This window comes from Ambystoma mexicanum, chromosome 7q (genome assembly GCF_040938575.1).
Source record: "Ambystoma mexicanum isolate Mex_15411 chromosome 7q, UKY_AmexF1_1, whole genome shotgun sequence".
Lineage (NCBI taxonomy): Eukaryota > Metazoa > Chordata > Amphibia > Caudata > Ambystomatidae > Ambystoma > Ambystoma mexicanum.
The window spans coordinates 111,948,219-111,971,896 of record NC_090941.1 but is presented as its reverse complement, the minus strand read 5'-3'; the positions used below and the strand labels follow the sequence as shown (position 1 = coordinate 111,971,896).

Genomic DNA, 23,678 nt, shown 5'->3' with positions numbered 1-23,678 from the left:
CCTGCTAAGAGACTTTTTCCCCACTCTTAGACGTATTGCAGATGTTTGTTTTAGGCTATTTTTGTGCTTATGGTCTATGGGGTTTTTCTCACCCTCATAGGTATCATATTTTTACATGTGTTACACAGCACCCTCAGTGCAGTAACACAGTGGTGTCATGGTGACCCCCAAACATAGACTCCATACCGTGGGACAGACTACTGTCTCCCAGGGCATGTAAAGTCCCCATTGACTTTACTAGTCAATAATTATGAACAAACCCAGTACAACCCATCTTACTATGGAAGTACTGGAAAGGGTGTTAATAGTTTTTCCCTAGTGATCATTTTTGAGGGTACTGTCCAGTCCCTCTCTCCAAAGTTTCTGGCTGGTGGCAGTGGTTACTACCGTAAATATTTGACCGCAAATACTTCCCTATGGGATTTTCCCATTGTTCGGGGGTACCACTTTTGCTGACAACCCCTAACCAACCGCTGGTTTATTTTATTATTAACTTTACTCCGGTAGGTTTTTATTGCCAGATCTTTGATATTTCTTTCTCATGTCTTTCTTTGAAATGCTAACCCGCGTCAGGGATCCTATGTTCGTCCTTTTGGAGGGCTTCTGCACAGAAGCCCTCCTCTCGGCGCCACTGAGTCTGGGGTCGACGGGATATGTGGGAGGGGGAATAGGCACCATGAACATGGTTACCTAGGCAACCGAAGTCACACTCTGCCCTGATAGGCTGGGGGGGTTATCCCACCAGGATAGCCACCCCACTTTGTGAGTGAAGCTAGGCTGTATGAATGGGGGTCTTTCCGTCGCGACTGGGACTAAAACCCGAAGAGGAGAGAAGCTGAAGACCTCTACGACTGAACCACCGGTGAAGACCTGCTGCAGATCCTCACCACTTGAGAAAATCTTCACCTGCAAGAGTCTTTTTCCCTTGAGCTGGTGGGGCCAACCAGTTCACCAATCGCCTTTCAGGACCTGCCTTGTTTGAATCGCCAGTTCCCTGCACTCGGAGACCGGAAAGCTAGGCACCCGTCCACCACGACCACGATTTAAAGGAGCATAAGTTTTATTCCAGTTTTGGCAGCACCGCGGCTGGCTTCATCCCTGGGCAGTGCAGTGACTCAAACCTTCCTCCATGACGAGAGCCTCTCTTCCTCTGCTGGATCTCCCGAACTGCAGGAACTACCGCCACCACAGGAGCCTCTTCCACTTGAAATGTACATTGTTCCACCAGGCCTCCTGTTTTGTTGCGTACTGCTAAAGGTGTTTTAAATCCTTTACTTACCTCTGGGTTGGCCGCCCCTATCATCTAGAATTGTCTTTTACCTTCTGCAACCGCCTTTTCAAAATCGTTAAACAAAGACTTGACTGCAGCTACTAGAACTGTTTGATCCTGGGCACTTTGCCTTGTACAACTGACTCTGATACAGGCCTGTTGACTCTGGCTAAATCTGTTACAACTGCCTTCTCTAGATTGCTTTTCATCAAGAAATGTGTTGGTGCACCTAAAACTCTTATAACCACCCTCCTTCCCTTTTCAAATATTGTGAAGGGCCATTTTGCTTGATTTTCACCAAGTATTTCATATGCTAAAAGTACCGCTTTTCCTAATCTACTTGGGAAGTGTTGCTGGTGTGTTTTAGAGTCTGAATCTGTATAACTTGTCCTTACCCTCCCTTTTGAGAAATTGTTAGTGCCATTTCTGCTTGGTTTACACTGTGCCTTTTTGCTCAGTTTTCACTCTTGCTCAAACTTGTCTACAATTTAAACGGGGCATTGTGTAATTTTATCTTGACTGTTTTAACTTGCTTTAAGGATAGTGATTTATGTGTTGAACTAGAAGTGTGTAAAATAAATATATTCCTTTTGATACAAAGCTTTGGTCAGTGTTTCCATGTTCCATAGTATTGTAGTCCTATGGTGTAAACCCTGAATACTGCTCATCTCCCTCTTGAGAGTCTGACTGCTCAGCCACAGCTACCAACTAAATCTGTGTGGTACAGACTGATACCAAAGGGAAATTATTGCATATACCTGTAGTCCTAATCTTCTGTAGTGCTCCCTAAGGGAACTGCTTAGGATTCTGCCTAACATCCTGCTTAACAAATTTATACCGTTTTCTTTCACAGAAATCCGCCTGTCTCTACTCTCCGCTCTCTGCAACCAGAGATTCCAGCTTTACTACTTTATTACACCTAAGTTACAGTACCAACTGTAAACAAATGCATATTCCATAAGCACTATCCTCCATTTATCTACAATCATAAATACCACATACTATCTACTCCCCATACAGTACCTATGATTACTATAATGGTTGTGGCCAGATTTTTGGGGCCATGGCCCACAGCCAGGCCCCCAGAAAACTGGCCACAACCACCCCAATATAATTGTACTTTCTAACAAGTACATGCAGCACACCTGCAAATACAGGCTACCCCTTGTTTTGGAACGCATGATCAACTAAACAACTCACCCTGAAACCGCAGCCATTGAATTGGTATCCACGGACATTGAAATAAACAGTGGAGTCTGTGGCACATGCAAACCCTATTTTCACCTATACAAACAGCTTCATATAATCTTCATTCCATTCCCTACCCTTTATATACCCTCTTTCAGCCATCAAATAACTGTGTTTTCCAAGCTGCCAGTTCACAGCGCTGTCTGTGGCCTACCGCAGTGTCCGTTGATCGGGCGGCACCGGCCCCCACATTTTTAATCTAGACAAACAGCCCCATATTATCTCTATTCCACTCAAACACCCCCCCCCACCCATTCCAGGCCCTCTTTTCGGCCATCAAATAACCCTAAATGTGTTTTCCATACTTTTCCACCCACTGCCCTATCCGCGGACATTGACGCTGTCCACGGATTCAACATGGCCAATGCTTCCAAAAATATATCCCACCTCCTGCTTCACACCATCCAATCAGCAGGCACGTTCGAAGTCTGCGGACATCACGCCACCCCCTGATTGGTCCAGGGGGTTTCCACAGACCAAATAGGGAAGTGAGTCTGTGGACTGAACCCATTTATCAACATTTTCTATGCCTAGTTTTTTTGTCCTTTTGAAAAAAAAAACTATTGGATGGATTTACACCAAATTTACAAAAGCATGCTTTCGGAACCAAGCCACCACTCCTGGCACAAATTTGGTGAACATCCGTCCATAGGTCTCGGCTGTAAACGTGAGCACCTTTCTTATTTTTTTATTTTTCCATTGTGTCTATGAGGAAAACACATTTTGGCACCCCTATAATTTTGCCCCCCCGTGCTAAATCTTTCAAAACTTAGTATAATCAAGCCAAGGGGACCACATACTGTTTATAAGATTGGTTAGCATTCATCTAGAGGGTACAAATTTATATTCCACCCAGAAAGTGCTCTTCCTATGGTTTGAGCAACTTAACCATAGCTACAGGGTCACTATCACAGGGACTGTAATTATTAGGCAGATCAAAGATTGTGTACCTAGTTAGGATACGGATTGATGAATGTCTGTATTGTAGGTAGCAATCGTCCCAAATGCCAATTGATGACAGTAATGGTCAAGAGCACACTTTAGATGCATACATTTTATTCAGTTCACATTTAATGTTACTCATGGCCTAACAGTTCTCAATGATCCCTACATGATGTATCATGTGGTACCTTACAGTCAGGAGAATTTAGAATGCTATATCAATAGCTCTACAATTATAATAGACAGCCTACATTAGGTCCCAACTAGACATTTTAAGAATCTGATTGGTCAGGTTCGCTGGAGTTATAGACCTTAGTAACAAGGGTGGACTTTACAATACTCAACCACACAGCCCGAATCTAGTGCTAACATGCCAAATTAAAACAGTTTTTATTTTCTTGTGCACTGGTATCGCCACAAGGACACTTGTCACAGCTCGTTTCTGTCAATGGTGACATGAAGTGAGGATGTTGTCACATGCAACGTGCATGTGATGTCATACGCATGATTGTGCAACAATGGAACAAAATGGCACCATGTGTACCTTGCGCACGGGTTGCCTGGGATGATTTCCTACAGGACATCCTGTCGTACCACAGGTAAGATTTTTACTATTCGCTGTCAATGGACAATAGACATATATTTTTATGAACCCTGGACTTAATTTCTGTATCTGTACAGTACTCATAATGAGTAGAAATCCATAATGCAATCATGGGGGGGAATATAGTAACAACCCCAATATATCATGCTGTTTTGGTCATTACAAACAGTGTCATCATACTTGGTGGCTTTCAGCCCAATGCAGATTTATGAAATGGAAAAGTTGTAGACTCCTAGACATGCCATTTTACAGCATTAAATAGTAGATATATGAGACGAAATATAATCCAAAACCGGTCTCAAAAACAGTTAGAACACTGGTAGAAAAAAGCATTGTCTGCATCATCACCTGAGGTAGAATCCACAGAAAGCAGTGATGTCGAATTGGAGCAAACAAACACTATCACAGAAAATATGTCTTTTTATAGAGGAATTCAAAAGACACAAACTAAATTTCAAAAGACCAACATTCAATACAGGAAGACCTACAAAAGGTCCCTCTACCATGACCAATACAAAAAATGCCAAAGAGGCAAACAAGCAGGGAAAACGCACAGAAGAAGACACAGAAGTTACAAAAAGATCAAGAGGAATGAGGTGGTACAACAAGAAAACCTAGTTATAAATCTTAGATGCACAACTTTCTACAAGCCACATCTCGGGTCTCAATAAATTACTGTCTTATAGGCCAACCAACACATGGATACTATGCAAACATAGACATGTATGCATTTTGCAGACGTTAGTTAAAGAAATTCTTTGACATTGCACCCACATCAGACAAACCAAAGGAACCCAAATCAATACAATCTGGAGTAACTGTGGCTATAGCTGAAAAAAAAACATTTTAAAACTTGGATGGTATAGACGAAGACTGTGATTTGGAGCAATTTGTTTGAGAACAAGACATAGATACTCACATCACTAAAGACAGCACCCTGACATCTAAATTCATGCCAACGCAGTCAGAAGATAATGTGATTGATCTCTTCAACCAGGCTATAATACAAAATCTAAGGCACAACTACTTACACAACTCCACGAAAATCAATCTTACGTTTGAAGAAAACAAGCTTTACAAGAACTTAGAAAAAACAAAGATCATTGTCAAAAGTATGGACAAAGGTGGCAAAATTGTCCTCATGAATAAATGACTTTATAGCTGAAGCCAACAAACTACTAAACAATCTTTGCTATCAACATTGGATTCTAATCCGTTACCAACTGTTATTGCAAATTGGAATACATTAAGCAAAAATTGGCATACTTGATTTTATTCAATGACCATGACTTTGATTTCATGAACATTCAACACAAAATAATAGCCACAATCTTTTTTTTTTCTACCAAATATTCCTAAAAACATTCAACTTTTTTTTTGTTTCTCCTTTCAGACCCATAATTAATGGGATTGGCTCTAATAACTGAAAGAATCTCAGAATAGACTTGTACCTTAATCCTCTACCACAAAACCTGTCATACATCAATGACACCAAGCATGTCATCCGAAAAAACCACAGCAACACAGTGGAATGAAAATTATAGGCTAGTAATGATGATGCCACTTTGCCGACTACGTTAAAAACAAGTCTCAGTCTGCGTTTCTTGGAACCAGACAAAACATGGCACGGTGTTCTTATTGGCAAAAGCCACTGCCTAAAGGAAATGACAAATGTATCAAATGCAAAGCGTGTACCCAAATCTTGGACAAGACTAAGTCAGTAAAGCTTCTCAATGGCAAAATATAAGAAATTAAACGCTTTATCTGTGATATCAAATACGTTGTTTATGGAATTGAATGCCACAGTTGAAAATGGTATATAGGTTGCTACCTATACACAAACGAAAGTTAATGATCAGAACTTTTTAGCACATACAATTTTTTTCAGAGACAATAAATATCCCATGGCTGTACACTGTCAAAAAGAACATTTGGGACAACCAACAGAGAAGTTGCGATTCTTGGGATTGACAACAGTACAAATAATTAATGGAGGCAACAGAGAATTAAATCTATGACAAGAGGCAAAATGGATCATGTACATGGACACATGTTTTTCTGGCTTAAACCGGGAAAGTAAGATTTGGTCTTTTCTTTAATATCAAATACAATATATGAATAATTCATGGGGGAATATGTGAACATTTGAATGGATATTACAAGACAAACAATTGATTTGGATTATCATAGTTGCTATTACAAACCCCACTTACAACTCACTTTATTTACTCCATGCTGTAATTTTGGTAATTGACTCACATTATGAACATAATATTATGTTTACATAGAGTGGTCTTGAACCAGTTACCCATATTGCTAGAATGCAATGTTTACAAGAATAAAAATGACTGTTATAATTCAGTGGAAAATCTTTGTTAAAGGGATGTTATGGTTACAAGTAAAAGAAAAACCCTTAAAATTCACCAGTTATGGTATGCTAAGCAATCATAACTTGTGCCACCTCTGTGCACTGCTAAGACTAACACCCAGGACATTAAAGATAGCATATCAAATAAATGTCATTGTTGACATCACCGATGACCTCATATATGAAATTAATTGTGATAGGTCTCTATGGTTGTGTTTTATAATGTTAGTAACAAGATGTCAGGTGTGATCGGGAATTGTATCATGAACTACTTAATGTATTAAAGGATGTACTCATCTCAACAAAACCTAATATTGGAGTCTTGTTGTTAATACAGGAACCTAATCATACATAGACAATGGCTGCAGCATGCACTACAGAATTACACTTTTTGTAATTTGGTAATTGAATGGTACCTTATCAGAGTTTTCAGTAATGATAAACATGGAATAAATAGCTAATAATTGAAGACTTACTACATACTTGAGCTAGTAGAAACAATACACATCAGGTCATATAATGCATACAAATCTGAGGCACACACCAGGAAACTTAAGGAGGAAAGAAAGAACACCACCAAAAAATGACAGTTACATTTCACTTCATCATGAAGTACACACGATTTGTGTGTTTGAGGCTTGCTTATTTCACCATGTATTTATACCATGAACTGAGGCCAAATCCCAAGGAAAGTGCATTAACACCATAAAAGGTTAATGTGTACGTATGTAACACCTCTTAATTTGCATAATTGTCTCTATCAGTGAACAAAATCACATGACCTACATATGTCAATGAACAAAAAGTGGCCCAGATTTGTGATGTTATAGGTTAATTTCATGGGTTGTTACCAGTGCACACTTTTCCTTCAACTTACAAATATCATACTTACCCCAAAATAGCAACATGTTTGTCCAATTTACAAAGTTTCACCTTAGAAATCTGCAATTCCTCACATTCCAGCAAAATTTGTAACACTTCCATACACTTTTTGAAACTTTTCACAGTTTTTGTGTTTGTCCACGTCCGTGAGCGTCTGACATAATCGCAGACTTTCTGGACACTGTCACGTGACCACGCGGACATGCACAGCATGATGTGTTCGTGAACGCGTTTGCACTTCGCAAATGGGTCCCTGCATCACAAACAGTTCAGGACTGCATTTTCTGCTGATCTACAAACTTTCAAGCTCATAATGTACACTAGCGCATCTCCTACACAGTCTTAATCATTATCCAATAACAATCTAGCACAGAATACATACTTGGAAGAATATTAGCAAAACTGCTATTTATCTTAAAAATGGCATCATGTATTGCCATCTCTCCTCCCCAAGAGCCACCACCACCACCAGCTGGAGGTCCTACACAACTAAAAAGTGCAGTACTTCCAAAGACAAAGAAGAGGGCCAAGAAGATGAGGTAGAGGAAGTGCCTACCTCTAGCACCCAGATAGAATCGTGGGTGTGGCTTTTCTTTTCCACTGTTGGGAATGTACCAAAGGCTACAGCTACCAAAGTGAAATGCAGAGTGCAGCGCTTACTCATTTGCGAACTACCTTTACAGTACTCGTATGGGACCACCTCTATGCACCACCACACCAAATCCAACCACTGCAATGCTTTCAGAAAGGTTGTTCCTTTCTCAGCAAGCAGTAGGCTGTCTTCCTCCACCTCATCTTCCGCAACCAATACTGTAACCACACAGCCTACTTCTGTGGGACACAAAATCCCACCAGCTCCTTGTAAGTGATAAGAGGCTGCTGTTCCATATTTTTTCGGAAACAGCAATTCTCTTCAATACTGCAACACACCACTATGCAGGGGGGAGAAATTTTGAAGTACTTTTGAAGCTGTTATCAAGGAGCATGAAAAACACTGCCTTGGATGTAACACAGGCGCAACATCTTCCTATGTACACCTACCCTCTATACTTTCTTTCTTCTCCTCCAAAAAAAGTTCCTTTAGGAACCATCTTTCACAGTTAAAACATAAAACTAAAAGCAATAATCTAATAGGCTCCTTCTACTTTACATTTCTCAATAAAGTAGATAGACGCAATAAGATTCTCCATTTCCATAAGCATTTTGTGTTATGATAATAGACATAATATGGTCTGTGTCCTCTGTTCCAGCCCCTGCTGTAGGAAGCAAAATCCTTTTTCAAGATGGCTGCTATGGAAAGGGAAGGCAGTGCTCTGTACGAAGCCCCTCTTCCCCTTCCATGGCAGCCTGTGGGAAGCGAAGGGAAGGAGTGAATGTGGCAGCGGCACCTGCCACCGATGAATTAAGGTAAGTAAAGGGGGTGAACAAAAAGAAAATGGAACAGAGGGTGGTGGGGGGAGATGGCGCCAGGGAGAGCTGGCCGTCAGGCTGCATGGTACGTACGTTTGTACTGGCACTTCAAGCCTGCGTTCTTAGCCACCTGATTGGCTGGCTCCCCCACACAGGGTGCTAATGGACAGTTGTATACTAGAGAAAAATATAAACAGACAAACAATTTTATGTCACAAATACTTTTCTGTAGCATACAATAAGGACCATCATCGGTGGACCTTTATAATTATCCAGTCCCCTTTCCTGGGCATGGATCATTAAAAGACCCGGATGGCACACGCACACCATCGGACAGGGCAGCCCTTCTACCTTTTTTAAATTTTATATTTGTCACAATCCCTCAACACCTGCTTTCAAACAGTCATATGTCCATCCACCAATCACTTCCAAAAACTGTACATGTAAAGCTTCCACACACCAACTGCCACTTAACACTGTTCCACACATCTTTGGCATCTGCATTTCAGAAGCCAAGATGGGGCACCACTGGATAACTACCGGAGGAGAGGAGTCCAAAGGGTGGGATGCATCTTAACTGTAACATTCCTTTAACCATGTTTTTTGTTAATTTAATAGGTTTTTATAAGTGAAAATGTTTTATGGTGTTACATCACTATATAGAAGTTATAAAAAATGTTATTAATTTCAATTTCATATATATAAAAACTATAAACCTCCTTTAAGAAACATATATTTTGCAACACATACTTATGTCTGTCGTTATCAGCAGGGAAAATCAAAGTTCAATTGCCTACGGCAAACGGCTCCACTATGACCCCAGCCAAACCAAACCCCCCCCTGCACCCCCCTATTCAGTGCACCAACCCAGCATCCTAGCTCAGTGTTCACTATACCCTAATGTAGTCCATGGCCAGTGCTCATTGCTTGCAGCCATGTCCAATCTCCCAATCCATGGGCCATGGTGTTCAACCATGCCGCATTTGCCATTAAGCAAATCTGAGTTCACATTTTAATTTGCCAGGCCCTGCTACCCAGACACCAAATTAATATCCCTAGTTTTTCTACTTACATTATTACATTTGGGGAAAATTAGACCGATTTCCAAAAACATGCTTTTAGGCCCTTGTTAATGCTCGTCGCGCACGTTTGTTATAATCTAGTGCACCACTGCAGGATGTAATGGCAAGCAGAATTTTTTTTTTTCCCATTCAAATCTACCACTTTGCTCATGCCCCAATAAGAAAATTACAGTACACATTTCTCCTTGCTGATGGCCAGGCACCTTGCCCAAACACTAGTGTTCTATCACTGTTTTGTCTACTTACATTTTCACACTTTCAAAAAAATAAAATACTGCACATATTTGCAAAACCATGCTATGAAGTTCTTGCTGAATCTCCTCATCCATATTTGCAGCAATCCCATCTTGCATTTCAACCTGTACCCACAAGCAGAATTTCATTTTCCCACTGCAACCTATCCCAATTTCTCAAAAATGTTTACCAAACGACTGTTCCCAGGTGGCCATGCCTGCCTTAACCTCATTGCTAGTCCCCACTGGTCATGGCCAATGCCCCGATTGTCTGGGTCATTGCCTGAGGCCATGACCAGGACAATCTGGCCTCTGCACCTGGCCACAGGCTATATCCTCAGTAACCAAAGGTATATCATTTGTTTTGTTTCACATTATGACACTTTTCAAAAAATAAAACATGGACACATTTGCAAAACCATGCTTTCAGGTCCTTGCCAATGTTCCTTGAATGAGTTTGCTGCAAATCCGCCCATATATATTTTTTTAAAAGTGTCAAAATGTACGTACATAAAATAATCATAACTTGGCCCCCACTTGACAATCCATTCAGACTTTGCAGAAACATTCAAGATTGGGTCTATAATCTCTCTGAAAACATTTCTGCAAATTCGTGAAACGGCAAAGTTCTAAGCCATCTAAAAATGTTGAGAACCCATCTAATTTTGCCTGTTGGCAAAATCCCACCAAACCTTGCAAACACATTGACATCTAAGTCTAAAATATTTCTGCCAACGTCTGTCCAGATTCATCCAATGGTACCACATTTATAATCCCTTCAAATATTTTGGGACCCACCCCTCTTATTTTGTTACGTCTTGGCAAAACAACTGCACACTTTGCAGAACCATATGGAGACCGGTCTAGAATGGAACTCCAAATTTTCATGCAGGTTCATTGAGCGGTGCCAAAGTTATAAGCCGTCCAAAAACTGTCACCAACCCTGTAATGCATCAATAGGCATAGATGTGTCTGGATATCGCAGATGTTCATGAACATCACAGGACTGCCTCAGACATCCAGACTGTTTGCGGATATTGGAGTTAAAAAGGCATCAGTTTTTTTTGCCTTTTTAAGGTCATATCCCATCCTCATCACCCGTCACCTGCCCAGGGATTGTTTCATTAGTTTAACAAGTGCAATGTTGTGTTCTTCAATATGTTTTTACGGTGCTGCATGTGGACACCAGCCACTATCCGTGAATCCAACATGGTAGGTGTTTCCAAAAATCAGACGCACCTCACATCTTTTATTGACCAATCAGCAGGCGTGTCCAATGTCCATGGACATTACGTCACTCTCTAGACCAATCAAAAGACCATCCATGGACCGAACAGGAAGCAAGTATTTTTACCTACTTTTTGGCCTTTTAAAAAGTAACTACTGGATGGATTTACACCTAATCTACAAAAGCACGCTTTCGGGAACAAGTCGCCACTCCTGCCACACATTTGGTGAAAATCCCTCCTGCAGTTTGGGTTGTAGGTGAGCAAAATCTTTTTTCCATTTTGTCTATGGGAAAAACCACACATTTTGGGAACCCCCCTGTAGCTTTGCCTTCCTGCACAAAACCTCACCAAACTTCACAGGATCAATATGAGAGGGCCATATACTTTTGTTTGCAAACTTGCATGAGGATTCATCCAACTGGGAAAAGTTATAAGCCACAAAGCATAAAGTGCTCTTCCTATGGGTTAAGCACAATCTTGGTATTTTTTTTCCAACATAGACAATTCTCACTGGTTTTCGGAACAAAGTTTTCAGCTTTATTTTTAGTAGATTTTTAATAAATCATCCCAGTGTACTCAGGAGACCCCCGGCCGGCCATAAGAGCCGAGGTTTGCTCCAAGAGTACTTTAAGATCAGATAGCTGCACCTTGAGATGGATGGGGGTGCAGATGTATTACTCCAACACCAATCAATAAGGACAACTCAATGGTTTGGCAAAGGGAGTCTGTTTAATGACAAGTACAAAAAACGGGAAGTCATTGCAATCAGCAGCGATGCAATAGTCCGTCTCGCTTCAACTTCAATGAACTTCATAAAAAACACATCATTTATGCTGAAAATTCGTCATAAGTGACGTGTAACACTCAAAAGTTAATAAGCATTTCTATTGGTTCGGAAAAAGTAACTTTAATATAGTTGCTATATCTGTATATGGTAACGGAGTGAGGGGATTGGGTAAATAGTCAGGTGGGCGTCCAAGCCCTTCCTTCCAAATGACTACTGTAGACGTCACTAAAAGTATGATGATCTACTAACTATAGTACCCTAGATTATTTGGTCCATTGTGATTGGATTGGCACCAACCCCATGCATACATTTCCACTCTGCTTAGCAGCACGCAGAATGGTCAGCCAGGTGCAGGGTGCCACCTCAGCTACCCGGCCTTCCTCCGTTAAGGTTACAGTGAATCATCACTTCAACAGTAATGTGTCAATTATGTTACTGTGGTTGGTCTCGAAACTGCATCTTCTGTCTGGGACAGTTCCAATAACTCTTCCTGGGCTGATGCAAGTGTAGGTGTGAACTCGTGCTTCTCCTCGCTCGGATGGTCACGTGATGCAGACACTATGAATTTGCTTAGTTTCCCTCGATTTGTGCATTTAATTCTTATTCGGCTTGCCACCTGCCTACGCTTCTTTATCTTGACCTTTCAAAGACAGGATATTATGTTCTTGAGTTTCAATTAGATGTAGCTACTGTTTGTTCCTCCTATTGGCATGACCTTGGATCTCCTGGCACAAGTTGCATCTGCTGAGTTTCGATTCAGCCGTCTCTTCTCATTTTGCTAGAATATGAATCTTGTCTTGCTTGGCCTCTAGTAACCTGAGTTGATTCTGCTTTTCGTGCAAAGTGGAATTGCACTTATAATACTGTGCTTTGTTTTGAGGTAGATTATGTATAATGGTGGTTGCCACGCTATTCTTCTACTTAGCATAGCAAGCTGCACTATTTTCTTATCTTTCTTGTGGTTTCAAGCATATGTACAGGCGTAAACAGATTGACTGTATTCATGTTGCTTACAGCTTAACTCTTTTACACTTTGATAGCTTTCTATCACTTTAAGCTCACAATCTCTTTTCTCAGGGCGTTTCGGCTCCTTGGGTCATTCTTGATTCGTCATTTGTTCGATCTGTGAGTCCGTCCGGGCTCTCGTGATATCACCATTCATCTTCCATTAAGGCCTTTTTGGTTTCTTCTGGGACGGTACTTGGGCAATCTTCATTTTGTCTCCTTTGTTGGTAGGGTTTTCTCAATGGATGCCTTACTGTCCATGGTTGTCTGGGTATTGGTACTTCAATAGGTGTTGCTCTTCTGATGGGTATTGGGCAGAGCCCTACTGCGGCTCTCTGCTGTTTTATTTGCTCATCAGACGTCACATATTTTGGTGTGAATGTTCCTTGTACTTCCAAATGAGCAATGGTGAGTGCAGGCTTTATTTGGGATCTCCTCTACAGCAGCATAACAGCGGTTTCACATACGAGTCATCTACAACGCTTTGCGTAATGATGTCATTGCACATTGCATCAAATACAAGGACTCTATTTTGTTTTGCAGGAAACCACACTATCAATTTCAGGAACATTAGAGCTTTAGAAGATGCCAGGCGAGTCCCTGACCTAGATTTAGCACAAAACAGACATGTAGTAAATATAAAATCAGATTATGTTCTCATTGCTTTACATCCTTTTACAAAAATCAAACTACACAAAAATATCAAGATGTGTATTGGAGAATATTTGAATCTCCTGAGAATACTGGAGAGACTGAGAAATTACGTTATGATGTATCAGTGATTTGTGCCTTTAGAGCAATACTGCTGTTAGTATAAATAGAATAGTTTTTCCTAGTGAGATGTAACACGGATAAACACCTGGTTGATACATCATAGTGTCCGTTGAAGTTATGAATAGACAATTTTATTTTAAATGAATTAATTCATACTTTATCCTCTATTCAATCTCTACAGATCAATACTTTCTACCAAAGGTCCACCTTGATAGATGAACGATGTGTAGAGGAATGAGCAAATTGAGAGGAACAAACAAATTGAATTAAGCAACTGAAATAATCAAATAAGGTATATTAAAATACCAATTGCATCAAATAAAAGTCCAATGACCAAGCAAACTATTTAAAAGTTTCTGGTGCTTCTATTGAAGCAACCACAAGTTAATTATATAATTTTGTTACTTTGGGGCAGACAAAAAAGTAGTGGAATGTAAGGTAGCAACAAGACACAACCAAACACGGCATAGGATCAGCGCCTTGTGAGAAGGATCAATGTCTTCAGATTAATCCCAATAAGATAGGCTTAGAAGATAGTTAATGGGGATAAATAGCTGTAAATATGTGAGATGCTAATTCCACAATCGGTGCCATTACGCATTTTATTTTCCTGCCTTCTGCAGCATTATATATCTGGTCCTACCATGAGGGAACCCCTACTACCATTGTTCGATTTAAGGAAGAACCAAGTCTTAGAGGTAAGTTGGCGACAACTAAACTCCAAGAATCTCGCATATTCCTTTAATGACAAGATTAAAATTAAAAATGTTTCTTGATGATTTTTGCAGCAATTCAAGATTTAACTGGTACATTAAACCAAGATACCATCAAGTTACAGCAGAACTTTATCCTCTATTTATTGGGTAAGTGCTCTTATGCTAAAAACAATATGGTTCAGACCTGATGTATTGGAGTTCGGAAACAATTGATTACATTTGTTCTATTTATATTGATCCTCGGGATATTCCCCTCTATTACCACAGGTGAGCTCAATAATATTATTTTTCACCGCCCTCACATTGGAGAGCACTCAGTGTCATCAATAACACTATTATTTACTTTCAAATATTTCAATCACTTTAAGGGCCTAGTCACCTTGCATGGTTACAATGCCAACCTTATGTTAAACTAACTTTGGTATACTGATTTTAATGGGATTTTCGGTGCTTCACCTTTGTTTTATTGGTTGTCAAAAACAATTGGTCACTTGTTACCTACAGAGCTCAACTAGGTGAGCTAATTGAAACATTAATACCAAGATTGACAATGATTTTTTGGTAATACTTAGTTGTAATTGTGTTTCGAATGCTAGTTTTCTACCATGTTTTTGTTTTTCATTTGCCTGTCCCCAAACCATGACTCTGGTATTTATTTTTAATTTTGTTTGTATTTGGGAATACAAAGTTGATCTCATATTATTCTAATATCACCTTGAGGAAGACCAAGGGCCTCATAACTTTGCCAGTCCGGAAACAAGGGTGCCGGTAAACTCACCGGCACCCTTGTTTCCGGACCGTCAATCTATGAGTCTGCCTGCCTGAGCCACTGTGCCCAACAGGTCTGACCCTGCCGGACGCAGTGGACACAGTAGGCAGACTAGTCATGGAAACACGGGCACTGTTGGCAACAGTGCTGATGCTTCCATATCCCCACTCCCATAGAGTCTTAAAAGACTCTATGGGAATGTGGATTTACCTTTTACAGGCGCCTGACTTCCCAGGCCACAAGACTTGGAATCTCCCGGTGGCACCAGGAATTTAGGCACTCGTAACATTTTACGAGACCGGCGGCCACCTGCAGGCTAACCACTAGACTCGTAATGAGGCCCATAGTGTCGAAAGACGTTTTGGTTCAGATCAGAAGAAAAGAACATAAGCCCAGCAATTTTGAATACCTAACTATTGTATTGATATTCTTGTTGATCATATGCTCATTCAATATTAATGTTAGTGGCAAGAGTGAGTAGCTTGTCTAATTTTCTAATTGTTTAATATTTGAGGTTAAGGGTTGAACCTCGACACTAGCTCTGCAGCACACCACATAGGAATAAGTGGCCTAAGCGCACTGGCATGCAGTCTTTCCCTGACTCTCTAACTTTGATGTCTATTTTCTTTGTCTCCTTTTCCAGAGTTGCTTCAGATGGCGTAGAGGGTTGAAGTGCTGTGGAGCAGAGGAGCAGGGTCAGGGACAAGGCTGCCAGACCAAGATGCAAACCCTGGCCACCGATCATTGACTCCTCCCTCTTCAGAGAGCGATGTGACAGGGAGAGCGCCGATTCCATCGGGCAAGGCTGCTGACGGTATGTCCAAGGAGGTGGTTGCTGTGGGGTACTAATCAGCAGTGGTGGGACAAGATGCTGCTATGCAGGGGCCAGCTAGGGTGGAGGCTTCTTGAGTGATGGGGTGGAAGTGGGAAAGGGCGCTATTGCAGCCCAGCCTATGGGGTCAGGTGGGGCATTGTATAGGGTGTTTAGGCTTCACCCCTGGCCCAGAGACCTGAGGATGTGCAGTCCACCATGGAGGGTTTTCCACAACCTCCTATCCCTAGGCCATCTGCTGCAGTGGTGATCATCTTCTGTGATGCCAAACCAACAGATGTCCACACACTTGTGGAAGTCTCCCATCCCCTGCACACCTTGGGTTATTGTATACACAAACAATATGTAAATTAGCGTAATATGTTTTTAAAAGAAATATTCTTTCAAAAAAAGGTTTTTTTAAGTCACTTATGATTCAATTTTTTTGTAAACTGGTTTAGGTTTTACTTCAGTTGTACATGTAGTTTTTCACACATGAAATTTTGATTCAATATTCCTAGGTTACACCTATTTTTCTTCATACACAGAACATTATTAATTCATAGGAAAGCATATGAACTGGTTAGAACAACAAAACTCAAATCTCAATGCTCAATGGTTCCTTCAGGGTAAATGAATATACTCATCAGATTCTTCACTTATGTTTAAAAGTTCACAAACTGTATGTAGTTTTGAAAAATGCTCATGTGTAACACTCTACGCGTTTCGTGGTTAGATATCCCACTTCTTCAGGAGTTGTTCACCTTCTTCTGTTTACTTGGCTGATCTATAATGTATAATTAATGATAACATTTTAGTTTCCTAAGACTATTTGGATCATTATATTGTCATGTCCAATTAATAGAAATATTCACCTGGATGTCCAATTCCTCTGTCAGGATTCCATCCTCGGGACGGGCGTTACCTACTAGGCATTCCAAAAATGTACCTACTAGACTTAGTGGGGACACGACTATGCGAGGTAGCAGACACCAGGTCCCCAGGCGTTGTAGCCCACTACCAATGAGCTCTCTCACATTGTTCCCTGGTAAACAATGCCATGCACATACTCTGACAACCCTGCCCCCTTGCTCTTGCTGTAATCCTCAAACAACTTGGAGGTTACCATGGCGACTCTGGCACCCGATACATTCCAACGTACGCATTAAGATTTGTGGCTGTTGTTTCCCAGCAAAGAATATTTAGCTTCCGGGTTTCTGAGACCCGGTGCTTCTGATTTTGTTGAAATCAGGCGCTGTCCCTTTCACATACTAATTTCCTGAGGTCTTGTTGTCTTGCCTACCCTTGTTTCCTTGCCTTTTCTGTTGATTATTTATCCTATTCTGACTACTGCCAAGAACGAACCAAGACCACTAACGATTTGCCTCTGCCTGCCGATTCAGTCTGCACCAACACGAACAAGGATTGTTAAACAAAGTAACCCCTTTCCCGGTTACCAAACCACCAACTCCTTGGGTTGGATATAGACCTTAAATTCCACCTGATGCCACTGCACACCTGTATTGCCCCAAGTCTAGCGCAGGAACTTTTTGGACTTCCAACCCTGGCACTTAGAACCTGTTAGGCTTCTGCCTGCTGTCGGTGACCCTTTGGGACTTGAGACTGTTGGTCACTCTCGCTACATCCTTGTTTCATCAGGTACTACCTCTTGGGGCAATACGCTGCCGTTGTGGTGTCAAACGAAGATTCCACACTGGACGACCGGTAAGTGGTTGCCTTGTTCCATGCCTCCTCCTCTTTACTCTCACCGGGGGTTTCTTGTTCTTTAAGTCTTATTCTCTTGTTTCTATAAGGTGGAAGTCTAATCGAGCCATCTGTTCTTAGTCAGATACCCATTACCGGAAGGGCACCTTTTATTCTATTCTTGCCCAGGTCAGCCCCCCCTTACTTTTTCCATTGTTCAGTCCAGCTGTTCTATATATATCTTGCATCTAAAACGTTCTGGTTTATGTTAGACTTCCGGTTCCTTTGCCAACCTCTTGTAACAGACAATTCCCGATCGCAGCTGGTGCCCATCTCTCCCAATCAATTGATCCCTCTGCATGGCAGGGAGAATTCCTCGCCTACATGATGTGGGCAAGTACTCTCGTCCCCCACTTGCCATACCAGGTACTCTATTTTCAATTTTGACACTGTTTTCCAATTCAAATCAATTATTGTAATGCTTGTACCGACAGGTTACTTGTGGGCTGTCAAGTAGCCTAAAATCAATAAAATGAGCCTATAAATAATGCACATATGAGAATAGGTTGCTCACAATATGAAATGATCTAATCCACGTGTATATAAAAGGTTATGTTTTAGTGTAGTCTTTATCTTGGTGTGGTAGTCCAAAGTAAATCTGTGTATTAGTCTCACAAAGGTGGTTGCTAATTCTTAAGTGTCTGGACTGGTCAATCACTTAATCAACAAGGTTGGGGCTGAAAAAGCCCTTATGTCACATCTATGAAAATAGGTTTTAAGGTATTTATGGATGTTATAGTGGCTGGTCCTAGAATGCTGATTTAGAACAAACCTGATGGCCAATGTCTGTAAATGGATAAAAAGATTCTTGCCACCATTCAAATCAATGTGGCTTTAAAGGTAGAGTATGGTCACTGGTGGCTTCAACTTGTTGTTGATGATCAATTGCGGCGTGTAGCCTATGGGAACATAAGCCCAAATGTATCAGGATAAACATCAAAGATGAATGTCCACTATTAATTATACCTAATATATCAAAATTCCTGGACTGGATCAAGTCCAGCTAAATTGGTGAGTTTCATCTTACCTGTTAACCGGAGGCATGTATTCCAATGTATCCCAAAAATTGCAATGTCCGCGGTAAAAAAATGGACGCTATTTGTATGGTGATGTCACGATATAATGTGTGCGTGCCGTGCTCTATTACGTTGGTTAGAGCAACGTCATGGTCTGCTTTAGTAGTTTGAATTAAGTAAATGCCGGTCTTGTGTTTAAAAAAAAGAAAACACCTCAACGTGTTAAAAAAACAAAGATATTGGTAACTCACCATCTGTCAAACTCAGAATAGAGGTTGAAACGTTCATTTGAATAGGGCACCAATAGTGTAAGTTTATTTGTTATGGCATAGTCCAAGTGCCAAAGTGTACAGGCAAGTATAAAAAACTTCACAGGGTTGTTGTGAGAGAATCTAACCATTGGTAGAAAATCCAATTTTAATGTTGACTGACGAAGTACCACTGTTGGCAATGTCAGGTAGAAATGGTATAGAAGAGGTCTCTAATTCTTCAGAGTGGGGCGTGACCTTATCATAGGTGAAAATGCCTTGAGAAGACTGCTGAATGCATCTATATGTTGCAAAATAATCCCCTGAACGTGGGGCATGCAGAGATGACCGTGGGTAGACTGTGTAATTCCCGTTGTAGAACGGAGGATATCTGGCTCTGGTGAGCTTCCTAGTAGCCTCGCTGGATGTGCTTCGGTTTGTTACGATAGGTCCTGGTCCTCATGCTGTGTTACCCCTCGATGTTTAAAAATGGGGTCAACTACATGTTCTTTTTGAATCATGCTCACAATCTTGTACGTTTACATTCGACAATTCAATGTGTAATCTTCATAATTCTTAATAATATATGCCTTCATAATTGTGTAATCACAATTATGAAGGCATAACTGCTATTTCAGGCATATAACCTTGAAAGAGGAGTCCATTTCATGTTCAATGCTTTTGGAAAAAGATTGTATTTTGTGCTTAAAATTACAAGTGAATACATTAAGCTTTATTAAAACGTTGCAATATTTTCTAGCTAATCTAGGAAGTGGCACTGTTTTTTCGCTTTAATTCTAATATTGCAGTCTAGTACGACACCATTTTCAATAGCTGCTGAAATGTTATTTTACAAAGTCTTTCAGCAGTTCTTGCTTGTAGTATACAGTTCAAAGCATATTCCCTATTGTCAGAGAAACTCTGCACCATTTTTTTAATTGCTCTCTCTCAGGGAAGAGAGTAACTACCAAAGGTGTGAACCCTTTTCTTGGTAGCTGATGAAAATGCAAGGCATGATTTAAGTGGGACATTATTGCGGACATCTTCACTTTAAATTGCGGCAGGTCTCTTGATTTCTTTTCCAGAACCCTCCTTCCCCCCCAGGACCAATGGCTCCAGGGGAAGGGCATGTGTTCAGGGTTAGTATGTACTATGCAGAACTAAGACCTCTTTTCTTTAAATTTCGATGCAAAGTTTCTCTCTGAAAGAAAATTAATCTCTCCCTTTTCTTTTTACAGGGCTTAGGTTCATGTTTCGGGTCATCGCCAATGTTGGATATCTGGACAAACCACTTCTGGACTGAGGATGTTGGGGTCCTCACCTCCTCTTTTCCTCCTTCGTGGTGTGAGGGATTTTACATCTTTCCTCTTTTCTCCCCTATCATCCGTCCTGTAAAATACATGAAATTGTGTCTCTAGGAGAGAGGGGGTAGATGCAGTGTTTTAGTATAATATCATGATATGATATTAAGGTTACATATTTTAAATCCTACCCTATTTTCCTCTACTTTAATGGTTGGTAACAAGAATGGCTAAAGCATAAAATTGTATTCAATAAACAGTGTATAGACATTCATCCTTTCATCTGAACATTTGTACTTACCATTTCACTACAGATTCCTTTTTATTCAGGGTTTGACTCATCGTAAGAAGGAACTAATTCCTCAATTCGATTAAGGGCTGTTCAGGGACGACGGGTCCTACTCTGGTTCACATTAACTCAGTCTTCCTGTCTTTTTCCCTTTTAGTATCCTCATTTTCAATGGTGCCTGGAGGTAGGCACAATGCAATGTTTTCACTCCCAAAAAGTCCTACTACTTAGTCATTGCCTTATTGCTTAAATGACTACCCCCGTCCAACACAATCCTTTCACAAAGGCGGAAATTAGAGAAGATGTGGTTCATTAATGAAATGGCTGCAGTCTCCATCTTGCAAACTCCGAGTGGGCAGCAATTTGGTAAACAAATATAAATTGAATCACTGAACTAATAAGTCAATCTGAACATATAGCACTGGTTATGTAAATACTATCTTTTTTAAAGAAGCCCTGTGATATTGGGAGAGTTTGGTTGGAACTGACAACACACCAGCCACCCTTTTAAATAAAAAATACTGTCTTACCCATGTGTGGCCATTAAGCAACTTCACGTAGGACCTCCTTTGTCTTTTGAAATCGCTGACGAGCTGTCACTGCATCATGGGCATGAGTTAACATTATGTTTTAAAATGAGGTAAAGTCTACCCACAGATCGTAACCAGATTGTGGTTTACTAACTAAATTCCATCCAGTTTTATTTTTTTTAATTTTGTTTTTACATTTGATGGAATTTTATTAAGACTTGAACTTCCTTTCCCTGACAGTCTTGTTCAGTTAAGCAAAGGCTGTTTGGATCACCTGAATATTTGTCTAATGTTCAAATAATCTAAGTGAGTGCCTCCATAGACACTAGAGGTAACCGGTATTGTCTTAAAAATACAGTCATCAGATTATGGTACTTAGATTTGGTTGTAAAGTGAAGTGACTAATGTCCACAATCGGAGAAATCCAACTGGGAATATATTCTGGAAATATTAAAATAGCTGGTTTAACTTTTACTTTTGCTATTCTATCTCAGTCATCAGCAATGCTGATGTGTTCTTTGACCAATTGATTGAAGCGTGGAAATATTTCTGGAGTGGAAATTAAATGTGGGAATTTTCTGATGCTTCTGTAATTGTTGAAGCACTCTTTCGTTGATGAAGCCTCTTTGTATTTATTTGAAAAAGTGGGATGCCAAATCTGTTTAAAAATGACTTGCATTAACATATTTACAGATTGCAGAGGTATTGCCACGTATAATGAGAACAAGTAGTGCAGCAGTTTGTGAGGGTGTAAAAAAGTGGGACATATACCAGTGACAAAACTGAACAAACACTATATATAGTTGCAGGGACGTTAACAATATATTGTAAGACAAACATTGAAATTCAAGGAAAATTCATTAGTTGCGGTGGTGTTAAGGTGAGAACTTAACACAACCTCTAAAATTTAGCTAAACCCAACTTAACGCTGAGCCCCTGTTGTGCAGCATATTACCAAAGTGGGACATCATAGATGGCATCACTGAAGACATCAAAAATTACAACAGTAACCAGCAGTGGCCTTGAGCTATGGTCAGTGTGCATGGCCAAATATATTTTTACACATTGATGAGCCACTAGTAATGGTCTTTGGCGTTCATCCGTACCCATTGTATATTTTAAAATGCTAATAGGCCTCCAACCATAGCCTTTGGCCTTCACCAGTGGATATGGCCTTCAGCTGTGCCCAATGTATATTATATACACTAACCAGCCACTAGCCATGGCCTTCAGCACAATACTTGCTAGTGACCACAGACTTTGGCCATGCTCCATATATATTCTAACATATAAATGGACCTTTAACCATGGCCTTTGACCATGGGCATTGGCTGCAGCCTTTGGCTATGCCCACTGTATTTTAAAATACTACATTGCCTTTAGCTATGGGCTTTGGGTGGGCCCACTGTATATTATACAACACTAACCAGCCATTGGCTACAGGTTTCTGCCATGCACACTGTATATTATATACACTAGCCACGGCCATCTGCACAATACAGGCCATCGACCACAGCCAATGGCTATGCTGACTGTATATTCTAACATATTAATAGGCACTAGCCATAGCCTTTAGCCATGGCCAGTGGCTACAGCTTTCGACCTTGCCAACTTTGTTTTAAAACAGTAACGGGCCACTGTGCATAGCTTTTAGCCAGGCCCACTATATATTGTACAACACTAACCAGCCAACACTTGGTATGACCTTTGCTGATGGCCAATGACCACAGCCTTCGTCATGGTCAAGTCGATGGTCTAACTTGTCATTAAGATAATCAAAGGTTTTATGAGCTAACTTATAAATGATGTTATGTCTGCCATTACTGATGTAATCTATCATATATGATGTAATTAGTGTTGTCAGCAGTGTAGCATCAGTGATGTGATCTGTGATGTCATCAGTCATGTCATAGATTATGTAATTAGTAATTTCACTAGTGATGTCATCATTGATGTCATCTATGGCCATAGGCTGCTCAACAGGGGTGTGAAGTTAAGGTGGCTTCTGCTGAATTTCAGGGGTTTTGTTGCTTTAAGTTCTCACCTTAATGTTCCTGCAACTAAAGTTTTTTTTTTCTTGAATTTCAAAGGTTTTGATACAATGTATTGCTCATTTTAACGTCCCTGCAATAACGCTTTATCCTTGAATTTCAAGAGTTTTGTTATTCTATAGATTTGTTCTGTGCCACTGGCCTTCACCCATAGCCAGTAGCCACGACATTTTAGAACACTACCAGACCACTATCCATAATAATTCTAAACAATACAGTATACAAATACATGTTCTTCCCAGTGGCATCCTTAATTAAATTCATGGATCTCACACCTCTGTTCAGTTACTATAACATCTCTGAAAGACAATGCAATACACTTCAGAACAGAAATATGAGGCGTGACTTA

At 40.5% G+C, this 23,678-nt stretch overlaps 1 long non-coding RNA gene across 1 annotated transcript in view; it reads left to right on the top strand.

The window, feature by feature from the left end:
• The window catches only part of LOC138527929 (uncharacterized), a 151,483-nt gene extending 130,752 nt beyond the window's left edge, over positions 1 to 20,731 (top strand). Inside the window, exons 2-3 of the long non-coding RNA XR_011284091.1 lie at positions 15,963 to 16,133; positions 20,397 to 20,731. This is a non-coding gene — a long non-coding RNA (uncharacterized lncRNA). The remainder of the gene's footprint in view (positions 1 to 15,962; positions 16,134 to 20,396) is intronic.
• Positions 20,732 to 23,678: the final 2,947 nt, after the last annotated feature.